General features: G+C 31.9%; 1 pseudogene; it reads right to left on the bottom strand.

The window, feature by feature from the left end:
* Positions 1 to 600: 600 nt before the first annotated feature.
* Positions 601 to 1,274, bottom strand: LOC149534299 (glucan endo-1,3-beta-glucosidase 11 pseudogene; annotated as a pseudogene).
* Between the last annotated feature and the right edge of the window lie 11,167 nt (positions 1,275 to 12,441).

Raw genomic sequence — 12,441 nt, 5'->3', positions numbered from 1 at the left:
CATGACATAGGAGTTCTTCCTAATATCGTCCCAACATTAGTTTGGTGCAGGGGGGGGGGGGGGGGTGGTTACTTCTTAAAATGGTTGAGATACAAGAGGGGATAACACTGAAAGAGGGGAGAATGATTGCAAGTTGGACAACCAAAGGCATATCTAGAAGAAATATTAGAAATCATTGGAATAACTAGGGGCTTCTTGCATTGAATAGTTTGTAGTTTTTGTCTTGTGTTTCATATAAAATATTATTGTTCATGCTATTCTGAATACTGTAATGATTGTTTTCAAGAAATAGTAACTCATTGTGTACCCATCCATTTGATTGGTTAATCTAGATAGAAATAGACAAATGAATAAGTTTGTAGTTTTTTTCAATTTTCTTGGGAAAATTTGGGGTTATTTGGGTTTGTTTTTGTTTGGATTTGGGTTTAAACGTGTTGAAATTTTAGTTGTGGATGTCCATTTTGTGTCAAAGAATTTCAGGAATGGAGCATTTTGATGGTACTTTGGCTTATGTTTAGCTCTTGTAAAGAATTTCAGTCATCTTGGTATGTTTGAAGAGTATATAACATGGTGTCTTTGTTTGTGAACATGTACTGGCCTTTAGTTAGGCTTGAACAACACATAGTCCAATGAAATCTTTCCCAAATTGTCCTTGTAAGAAAAGAATGGATAGGCATTGAGCCAAAATGGGGAACCAGGTAATGCCAATAATTCCAAGTGTGGTGTCATAAGGCTTGTTAGGTCCTCTCTGAAAGCACTAGTAGATGGCGGGTAACTGCTACCAAGAACACCAATAGAATGGGTAGTGGATACTTTGATAGAAGTGTCCAATCTAAAGCTAAAAAGTGCCAAATGTATGGCCAACATTGTTGGCACCAGATTAGCATTGAGTTGTGCATTAGAACTAGTGTAGACTTTTTTGCCATATAAATACCAAAAATCTTTGTATCTGATAAATATAGAGTCAAATTCTGATTCAACCATGCCAACACCCCTTGTGTTGTAATCATCCCTGCTACATTCTCATTTCCAATGCCCACCCATAGTTGTATGTCCTTCTTGGAAAATGCCTTAAGAATTTCTAGGTTTGAGTTATACAATTTCATTTTTTTCATCTTGTTTCCCTACAATAATTTTGCTACTTTCATTGGTGAAGGTATATTGTCTGCCAATTGCCCATAGTTTATGCCTATCGTTCTTCTACCCCCTATTGATAAACTTTGTGTTTTGGAACACAAGAGCAACAAGGCACAGATGACAAACATGAGTGCCATAGTGTAGCTGTTGAATGTCATTTGTAGGAGATAATGCAGTGAATAAATGCTTAAATAGGTGGAATGATAGCCTTGATAGCTAGGTACTAATTTGTAATTATAATCTCTATAGTCCTTGTTATTATGGATACATTTCCGCTAATTTCTAATATAAAATAAGACTTCATATATAATGTTTTACTATCCTAATATATGTTGAAACTTCATATTTATTTATAAACTAAACTAGTACATCCATTATTCTATGGTGTGCTGAGTATAGATGAACACATTTCTAAAATTGATTGTCTTTATTACAATCTTTGAATATTGTAGCTATGTTGTTCATAGGAGATTCTATTTTATCTTGAAAAGAAAACAAGGTGAAATTGGATGAAAAGTGAAAAATAATCTTTATGTATTATGTTGAACTAATCCTAAGTGTTAATTTTCAACTATATAATGCCCATGCCATTATTGGAGCACATGCGGACAAAGTTATCCTTTCAACATTCAGTTATAAACTGTAACTTTATGTCATAATCAAATTGATGTCTCTAGTGGCACATCAAAAATACTTTCTTGAGATTGTTATTGATTTTGTGTGTATGAGATGGCTTAGACTGAACACTGTTAGTGGAAACGTTCTCTTTAGATTTGCTAAATTTCTTGCTTTATTAAGAAAATGAAATGAGATTACTTCCTATTTATTTGAACTGTAAATCTAGTAGATGTAATTACTTCCTTAAACCTTCTTGTTGCCTCAATGATGTTAAAAGTAACTAGATGTATATATATTTTAGTCCATATTGTTTCCATACACTTAATTTTGTGACCATTTATCATTCACCCTACTTACCATATGTGTTGGATACATTATTTTCTATGATATATTTTAATCCGTAATTGATAAATGTCTTATGATGATTGAGTGATGGTGCTACATTATTTTATTTTTTTATAATGTCACATTATGAACTTCTTATGGTGTTATCTCATATGTTTCACATGCATATATGATGGGTATGATGTGAATTTGGAATAAAGGTGAAAATATTTCTCTAATTATAATAAGTTAGATACTAACCTAATTATGTGATTTTAGAAATGACTTCCTTTAACCACACAACTCCATTACTTTCCTCTTAGTTTTTCTTGTTTAGACTATTTCATTACCGGGGTCGGTTTCTTTCATGCCAGGAAAGATTCTGGAAAAGCTTAGTAGCTTTGTGGTAGGGTGGAAAAGCACTCCTACAATATTCTCGATCTTGTGATCTTAGATAGGTTCTGGAGTTCATTTCAACTTGGTCGTCATGGTTAGACTATTTGGTATCTGGTATTGTTAATCTAGTAATGAAATTATGGCTTCTTTTAGATTTGAGCATATATGTATATGTATTATTTTTTGTTAAAATTAATGATAGTTAATCAACTAAGGTTGACAAGTCAATTTTCAAATGACTTTGACTCTCATTGAATATTCCACATTATAGGGAGATTGTTGATGTGGAATTGGTTTTGTAGGGATAGTCATTACACATAGATTCCTTTCTAGTCTCTTCATCCCCTATAAATAGGGTGGTCAAACAATGGGAAAGTTGTGTCCATATTTGATGAGAGTGCCATGTCACATATTGATGGAAATGTCACATTAGATCAAACCTCTCTCACCGGCTATGATGTAACTTATTTGCACCATAGAAACATGTGTCCAATTCCTTTCTTCCCAAATATTGTACCGTATGTCTTTTCTGACATTACAGTGTCTTCCCCTACCATGATATGCTAAGATTTATTTTTCACTTTCCTCCATTGATATTAACTTTTGAAATAGTAAATTAGGGTACTCTAAATTAGTGTCTTAGAAATATTTTCACTTAGTGAAAGGAGACATTTTTTACAAGGTTAAATTAAAGTAGTTGTATAATATTAATTTTTTATTTTTTATTTTTTATTAAATTACTGTAATAATATTTTTAAGTAGATTGAAGTTTGAAATTATTTAATTGGTAAAGATAAATTATATTTTTCTATTTCATTGTTATTATTAATATTTTATTTTATAAATATTAATAATTTTTTTAAAGAAAATTTGTAGAAGAATTCTAAATTTTATTAATTAAATATATAATTCTAATATTATATTTTTAATTGCTATTATTAGCTGTAAATTTGGTCTAGCATATTGTTATGGTTAGAGTCTAGTTTGGTTAAATGCTCAAATATGTTTAGGGTCAATTTGTTTTATACACAAAATATAATTTAGTTTATTATAGTTAGAGTTAGGTTTTAAGGTTTGCCATGCAATATTTCTTTGAAATAAAATTTAGATTATAAATAGATTGTAGAAATGTGATATGTATATATATATATATATATAAAATAAGAAAAATATAAAAACTTGACAATACTTTTATATTGATTTATTTAGCCTATTCAATACAAAATTTAGTGATTTCTTACATTTGTTAAAATTAAACTTTTTATTGGTTGAATGATTATACTTATTAGATATATCCAAGATTATATTTTATTACATATCAAATTAATTTTGATTACAATCAAATTAAAAAATTATCTACATCAGTTAAAATACATTTACTTATATCTAAAATACATCATGTAAAAATATTTATTATATTCAAAAAATTATATAATAATAAATTGTTATTGCTCACTTAAATTATGTTACATAATATCAAAAATTTAATAAAATTTAAAATTCAATAGAAATTTTCTATAATTTTTTATTATTATTTATAAAATAAAATATTAATAATAACTATAAGTAAAAAATAAAATTTACCTTTACCAATTCAATATATAATTTCAAACTTCAATTTACTTAAAAATATTATAACACTAATTTAATAAAAATTATAATTTTATTATTTAATATTATACAATATTGAAATAAAAAATGTCTTCTTTGCTAAGTGAAAATATTTATAAAAGACTAATTTACTATTTCAAAAGTTAATATTAATGGATCAAAAGAAAAAGATAAAACTTAGTAGTATCATGGCAGGAAGGACACTATAATGTCAGGCAGAATATGTCATATGAGATGATAGTCGAGTAGAAGAGGAATATATTCCATGTGGTTCCTCCATGGTGGTGATATTGTGTGTCGATTTGGACTATGCTATCTCTACCCTTTTCAATGTGCCTCCTCATTAGCTTGAAAGCATGTTATGGCAATATCTATCTTCCACGTCATTCTCCTTTCTCTACTTGCTATTTGTTTTATTATCCATTCCAAATTGTTCGATCTTTTTATCTGCTCGATATGCCTTTTTGAAATTTGATATTGAATGTCTTCTTTTAACTAAATATACCTTGTCAATGGGCCCTTGGTCTACTAGTGAAGCTGAATGGCTCACTAAGAGCCCACCAAGGATCAAGTCTTGCTAAGTGCAAGGACCAAGGACATCATAAGGGATGACATCAGGATCGTATCCCAAGCGAATTTGGCAGTGTGGATGCTCCTTAGTCCTTGGCTCTAAGTTGAAGAGGTTTTAGGCACAAGTGGGCCCGTATCAGGTTCCTAAAACATCTAGGTGGTCTTCACTGGTTGGTAGCTCGCAGGCTTCATGCCTCACTAGACTGCCTCGTAGGTTTAAACCCTCCATCAAATATATATATATATATATATATATATATATATATATATATATATACACTTTGTCTAACTAATAAAACTTGATGACCTTTGCCCATTGTTAATATGGATTGCTCATCTTATAAGGATTCTACAATTATAGATAGGATTGGTTTGTAACTTTCATGTTTTCTCTTAGCTCTCTCATCCTGATGATGGAATATTGAGTATGATTTGAAATGTTGATGTTGTCAAACTTACACACAACCTCACCTAGAAGTATAAATATTGAATAACATGGATTACGAAAATCTATTACAATTAATTGATCCATCTAACAAATGGTGGAAATGAAGGGAGCAAGGGTTATATTGCAGCAAGTTTAAATACTATTACTTGTCCATTCAAAATGATACATCAGAAGTACATATTAACAAATGATATATTCCATGATGTATATATTCTGCCAATTATATAATTTAATTATCAACTTTCACACCATTGATATGCGACTATTATCTATGAAGTTCACTAATATTATATATGTTTGATATTTATATCATTATTTCTTCACTAGTGTTACATTGCTATAGATTTCATAGGCATTCTACAATCAAGATTGAATATCTAGAAGTTTGTAAAAATTCATTCAAAGTGATTTTTCAGTCATTCTTCTTAATTCTTTATATTTTTCTCCCAATCAAGATGGCAAGAACATGCTCTAATATCAATTGTAATGTCCCTCAATAGAACATTAGTTTATCAATGTAACTTTACATACATTTCTTCAATTTTCAAAATAATGTTTTCCTTCCCCTTACCTTAATGTCCATGCATCCATTTTATTTGGAAGAAGATTGCTTTCAAATCTCACGACTCTTCATAGTCATGACATAATATATATAATAATTGATATACTTAAGCATATAATAACTCATTTGTATGTTTAATATACTATTTATTAGTGTTTAATTTATTATTATTATTTATTATTATTAATCAATAAAATTATCATTTCAATATTTAATTAATATTTAGATATGATAAAATATTTATATTTTAATTTTAATGTTAAATTATTTACCCTTTAAATAGTATAAACTTTATATCTAATGGCTATTTATTATTAAATCCTTTCATAGGGTGGGGATATTACAACTATCCTTCTAACTTGGTTGAACTTGTATTTCTCAATTAAGTCTATGTTCAGGGTACATACATCTGCTTGATGTATATAGTGGTCAATTATGTTGTAGTTTTAGAACACATGTCACATTTTTGAAGTAAAAAAATGTAGACCCCCTTTCTTTTTTATTTAACTCACAAAATCTTGTTCCTAAGAATAGGGTACCTTTCGAGGTGGCTCAAGGAGCATAACTTTTGTAAGTGGGGTTTAGGATTTAGGTTAGTCATCAACATTTAGAATCTACTAGACGAGATGATGAAATTTTGCACTAAGGAAAAAGGTGTGTACCTATGTAGCTAGTGTACATTAGCATCTAGTGCACATGTGCACCCTAACTAGGTGTGCTATGTGTGTTTCATTAGCCCTTTTATTTTGGGCACACCTGCATACCTTGTGAAGGTGTGCTAGGTATGAACCTCTGAGGTTTGTGCCTATAAATAGAGGGACTCCCCCTTATTTGGGCTCAATATGCACATGTATCCCTAGTTAAGTGTACCCTCGAACCCTTCTACCTACACAAACTCTACAACTCTGTGAATAGAACCACTAAGGTAATACTTATCACAACTATGCACCCTTACAGGTGTGCTAACTACACAATCTATACCACATGCACCCCAACCCCAATATACATAGTTTTTTCCCATGTGAAGCATGCTATAACATCCTGATTTCTAGGTCTAATTTAACATCTAGCATAAGCATAGAATACAATTTTAACTTGGATTTCATATGAAGGTAGTTACATCATTCATGTTCATGTGAAGAAGATTTACCATTAAAGTTAGTTAAACAAAATTTTCTTAACTAAATACTTGAAATAACTTTTAATGAAATTACTTTAGAAATTGAAATCACATACCTCGAAAAACTTAGACTGAAAATCTTCTAAGTATGCTTCTGCAACCAGTTGGGTTAGTCCACAAATACACTATAACAATTTCTCAAATCAACTACTATCTCAAAAATCATTTGATGATTAAAACTATAATTTAAATTAGGGCATCAAATATCATCTTACCAATTAGGGAATTAATTACCATTATTTTATTTAGGGCTTTTGATACTACTTTACCAATTAGGGCTTTCGCGACCACGAAATTCAATTAGGGCATCTACGATGATAAATTCTATCTAGGGTTTCTGCGATGACAGACTCAATTTAGGGCTTCCATGACCACAGATTCAACTAGGACTTTCTATACCATGGATTTAGTTAGGGCTTCCAATACCACTGTATCAATTAAGGTTCCAGTTATCACACAATCAATTAGGGCTTCAAATTTCTTTTCCTTCAATTGCTTATCTATGATAGTTTGTCAAGATTAGATAAATACTTATATTCAATATTCATTTATGTGAAAGTAAAACAATGATAAAAATGAAATACTTCAATTAAATCTTACCTTCTCATAAACAAAAATGATAATACCTATTTTTTATAAACAATTGAATGCATGGCTTATCTCTCTTTGACACATATCTGACATCTTGAGAGAGGTGAAACATTGCCAAGGGCTTAACCACCCAACCTCAGATCACTATATATATATATATATATCCCCACACGATTTCTAACGAGAAACTCCCTCCCTACCCGGAATTGATGGGGAACATCTTACCATCCACTAGACTTCAAGATATAAACACACCATACGAATTGGCAGTAGGAGATCACAATAGTGGGAATGTGCATCATATTTAATTGATAACATTGAAATGTCATAATTGATTACTTTTTCATGTTGTTTTAGATTTCCTTTCTCTCACCTCATCACCCATTTTCTTGGCTACACAGCCAGGTGAGTTCCAAGTATTTGGAATTTCTTAGAGTGAATGGCTCCTTCCATCACTTCATATTCTATAATTATGTTCTTAAGAGTTCTCAAAATGTCAACATTCTTGTAATTCTTTTTAATAGGTTCACCATAATCAGGACATTAGGCTGGTGACTTCTTGGTGTGTGACTTCTTTTATCACTAACTTTGGAAAGCTGACACCTAAGAAAGATTGCCTAACTAGCTCTAAAAAACCATGCCTGAGATCCTTAGTATATGGTTATGGTTTTGAATCATTCAAAAAGAAATAATTTCTATCCTAAAGAAATTCAAATTTATAGAACTAATAACTCAGCCAAAGATGTAAGGAAGAAGCCGTAGGCTGAGGTGAAACCAAGATATGACAATGATTACATAAATAAAGTTGAGCTGACCATACGACTACCCAGCAGTTACAAAGATCATTCGAATCATTAATCAATCAGCTAAAGGAAAAGAAAGAAGGAAAGAAGGTAAACGGTTTTTAAAATTTATTTTAATTATTAAAATCTTATAAGTAACATCACTTAATAAAATATTAAGAGCCCAACACTATGGCTTACATCCATTACAAGAAACTATACAAATTCAAATCATAAATTCGATGTAAAGCAAGAACATAAAAGATTATAATGGATTCTAATTTCCAATTATTTAATTGATTAAAAACAAGGAAAGCATAAAAGAATGGAAAGATTGTTGAAAAATTATAACTCAAAAATAATAATTCAAATGTTGTTAAAATTCAAACATTACTTTATTAATTAAATTATAATGGTGCCAAATCATTTATACATATACGAACATTTATAAATATTAATTAGAATATAATGATGAAAGATATATTAAAATCCTTTAAAATTAAAGTCCTTAAGATATGTTTTATATTTTAACTCAATTATTTTATTTATTATTTAAATAACTCATGCAATTCCACAGATGTATCCCATTTTAAATCGTTGGGTCCTTTACTCGTCTGCTAGTAATGGTGATGCCCTATCTAATTCTTTTCTGACAATGCTTCCACCCCCTTCGACAAGCTACCTACAAGGAATATCTCTATAATTAAATTATAAATTATAAATTATCATATCAATTAACCTTTCATCTTAATTCCATGAATTGATGATTAACGATCAACTAACATGGCATCTACACTTGAAATCATAATGAAAAACTAACTTATCATTTTGCCAGAATATATCAAGTTAAACTATGAACTGACTTCATGTAAACCTCAATGGCTATATTTCAAGCTAGGTCAAAAATTGGGATGTGACACATGCAACCATGCTACCTAGTTTTGCACCTTCTCAGGTGTGCAATTATGCTAAGTATTCAATATTAGTAAAGAGAACACCCTTTTGTTCACTAAGCACACCTTGCACACCTATACATGTGTGCTAGGTGTGCTAGTACACTAGTCTCCCTCTTTGTCATTTTTTGACTATTTATCTTAGTTTCTTGACATTCTTATCTAGCTGTTAAATGTTTCTATAGCCTATAAATATAAATAAACCAAAGTTTTTCTTTTGTACAAATTAAAATGGCATCTTTATCATCTCTAGCAGCAAATATTACATAGTTGACCTTTATGTTTCATGGTGTACCCAAGAAATCGAGGTCCATAGACCTACATTCGGAGATTTGAGTCACAGAGTTGGAACACATCAATTGGAATGAGTTCTTAGTCCTATGCAACAAACCATGTGAGATGTTGGAGATGATCTTACCACTGATTCTAAGTGGATTAGTAAATGTGGTATCACACCCAATGTCTGTACAATTTTTGAATTGATTATGACATTGGCTCAACACTACATACCCAAGAAGAAGGTGGTGAAGAGTGTAATAGATGATAGTTTTGTAGACATCCATACAAATAATATTGAAAAGGTTTTTCACCTATCTATTGCAAATCAGTATCAGAAGATCACCCATAACATAGTGGATAGTATAGGGAGCATCAATGATAGGCTAAAGACCTGGTGCAAGAAAAGTATATCATCGCTAGGCATCCTCCCAATTAGAGAGTAGGAATATTAGACTTAATCCAAGGATACATAATCGATGATATAGGCTACTAAATCACTCTTTTGAGCAGAGTACTGGGGCTTCCTCTAGCCAATCACTTGGAGACCTAGATGCTCCACTTCATAGAGACTTAGGAGAAGAGGCCTTCAAATTAACTTGGGAACTATAATAAACAACTTCTTGGATAAAATAATTTTAGTTTAAGTAGACCCTCAATTCTACATGACCTCATGTATGGTCTATTTGTTGGCAACCATGCCAATGAACTGCCTAGGTCTGGTAAGAAAGGGTAGTCTACAAGAACCTAATGCATGGCCCTATATCGTGTAGCCCAAGGTGGTATAAAAGAAGCTCTTAGCCAATATCCTGGAATAAAAATTGGTGAATGACACCTTCATTTTCACTATAATCTAGTTCATTGAAGGGGATTATGTGAAGAGGCTATCCATGGAAATTATAGCCAAAGTAACACAAGTGGGTGGATATTTTATCCAATTCAACACATTCACATACATCCAGGTGGTTGAAACCATCCTATTCCCCAATAAGCTTCCATGCCATCCATCAGAGAGGCTTGTGATTTTGGATATTTCTAAATAATTAGCTTCTATGTATGATAGATTTCTAAAAATGCCTAGGAAGAAATGGGTGCGGTTGATCACTATAGGACCCTTTGAGGTGAAGCCAAAATAGGACATCACCACCTATCAAATGGAATAGGATTAGTATCATTTTGAATGATTATCTAGTACCCCTCACTTACTTTGACAACATTAGGATGATCCAGTAGATTGTAGGAAAGGAGTTCATACTCGATCCTACTATTGAAGATTAATAGTTGAACCATGTAGATGACTATGCAGTTAGGATTAAGAAGTATTTTAGGATGAGTCTACCACTTGAAGAGAAGTCATTCAATATGAGTATACCTCTAAAGCTATGGAACAAAGAAAAACCCAATGTACTAGACCCCCTCTATCACAAAGAAAAGATCTTTAAATGCTTGATTATGAATGTATTAATAGGTAGATAGGAAAATGATGATATCTATCATCGGGCTAGACATGGCATTGAGCTTACGAATGAGTGAATTATGAGGTGTTTCTCCTTGGAACCAGTGCAAATTTTTTGAGCCCAATAGGCACCTACAAGGCTAGAGAAAGGAAAGGGGATCAAGGTCATTGTCCCTACCTTTCAGGAGAAGTCCCTTATGATGCTTGAGACTATATACAGGCATGCATGAGAGATAGTATACACCGAGGGAGATGAAAGGGCCAAGGGGATGAAGACAAGAAATTCTATTCAGGTAGCCAAAGCTCAACTTGAATATCCCGCAACACAAAAATATACCCCCCGATTAGTTCCCAAGAAGAGAAAAATGGAGATTATATTTGTCGGGATGAAAAAGATGAAATTGAAGAAGAAGATCACCTCAAATCTATGAGACAGTCTTTGAGTCTAAAGAATAAGAACAAGAAGAGAATGAGCTTGACACTCTCCCTATTAGTAAGAGGATACATTAAACATAGGAAGTCAAAGAAGAAAGAAGAAGAAGTACCACATAAACACACATGACTATTGAAGAGAAGCCCATCCAGATTGATGATGTCATAGATCAAGAACTAGAGGGATGGGTTGAGTCAATAATGGTGAGCAAGTTAGATATGTTTGACTTGTTTTATTTTGACTAGATACATATTGGAACACATTTAGAGGAAGGTGAGATAAGGGATACATCATCCCAGGAACCTTTAGGTAATGATTAGAATACTCTACCTCCTCTCCTATAGGGCCAAGTTGGCATTGCTCTTCTACCTTTTCCAAAAAAGAAACTATGCAAGTGACCCCTCTAGTGCTAGAAGAGACAAGCTAGAACATTGTAGAGGTGGAGAAAAATATGATTCAAGTAGAGTAAACTCTAGCAATGGATCAAATAGTTGGAAAAGAAGAATGAGTTCCCTCAATCACAAAACTATGTTGCTTTGTTCCTACTAGATTTATGGTCACATTGAGTGTGAAATAGAAAAGGGAAGAAGAGACCCCAAGAGATTTAGATAAATTAAATGGCCTATCATTTATGATACTTTTTTCATCTATTCAGTATGTGTTTTGACTAGTACCACCCCAACATGGTTGACACAAGCAATAGAGACTCAAGAGAAGAGGTATGTGCAAAGAGAGGTGGAAGGAATATCAATTTTGAAATAGGTTGTGTGGACAATAGCATCCCCTATGAAAGAGCCACATCAAATGGCCTTTATTTTTAAGAATAGGTAGAACAACATGGTTGCACATATATAATTATTCCTCTCTAGCATGCTGATCCTAAGGCCATTACACCTTGAGATTTTTAGATACAAGAGGTCTTGTTGGAGAAGCCTACCAAGGATACACCCAAAACATTTATGACTTTGGGTCTACATAAGGTATTCCAAAAAATAGATAAAGGAGAGGAAGAAATACAAGTTTTAAGGAGACAAAACAAAGTTTTGAAGGGTTTCCTGAGAAAGGTGGCAAGTCTCATTAACCTAGATCACCCTGAGATTGCAC

This window comes from Cupressus sempervirens, chromosome 10 (assembly GCF_028749045.1).
Source record: "Cupressus sempervirens isolate cs-2001-9-10 chromosome 10, ASM2874904v1, whole genome shotgun sequence".
Taxonomy (NCBI): Eukaryota; Viridiplantae; Streptophyta; class Pinopsida; order Cupressales; family Cupressaceae; genus Cupressus; species Cupressus sempervirens.
The sequence above is the reverse complement of the archived record's forward strand: the minus strand, read 5'-3'. Positions and strand labels throughout refer to the sequence as shown.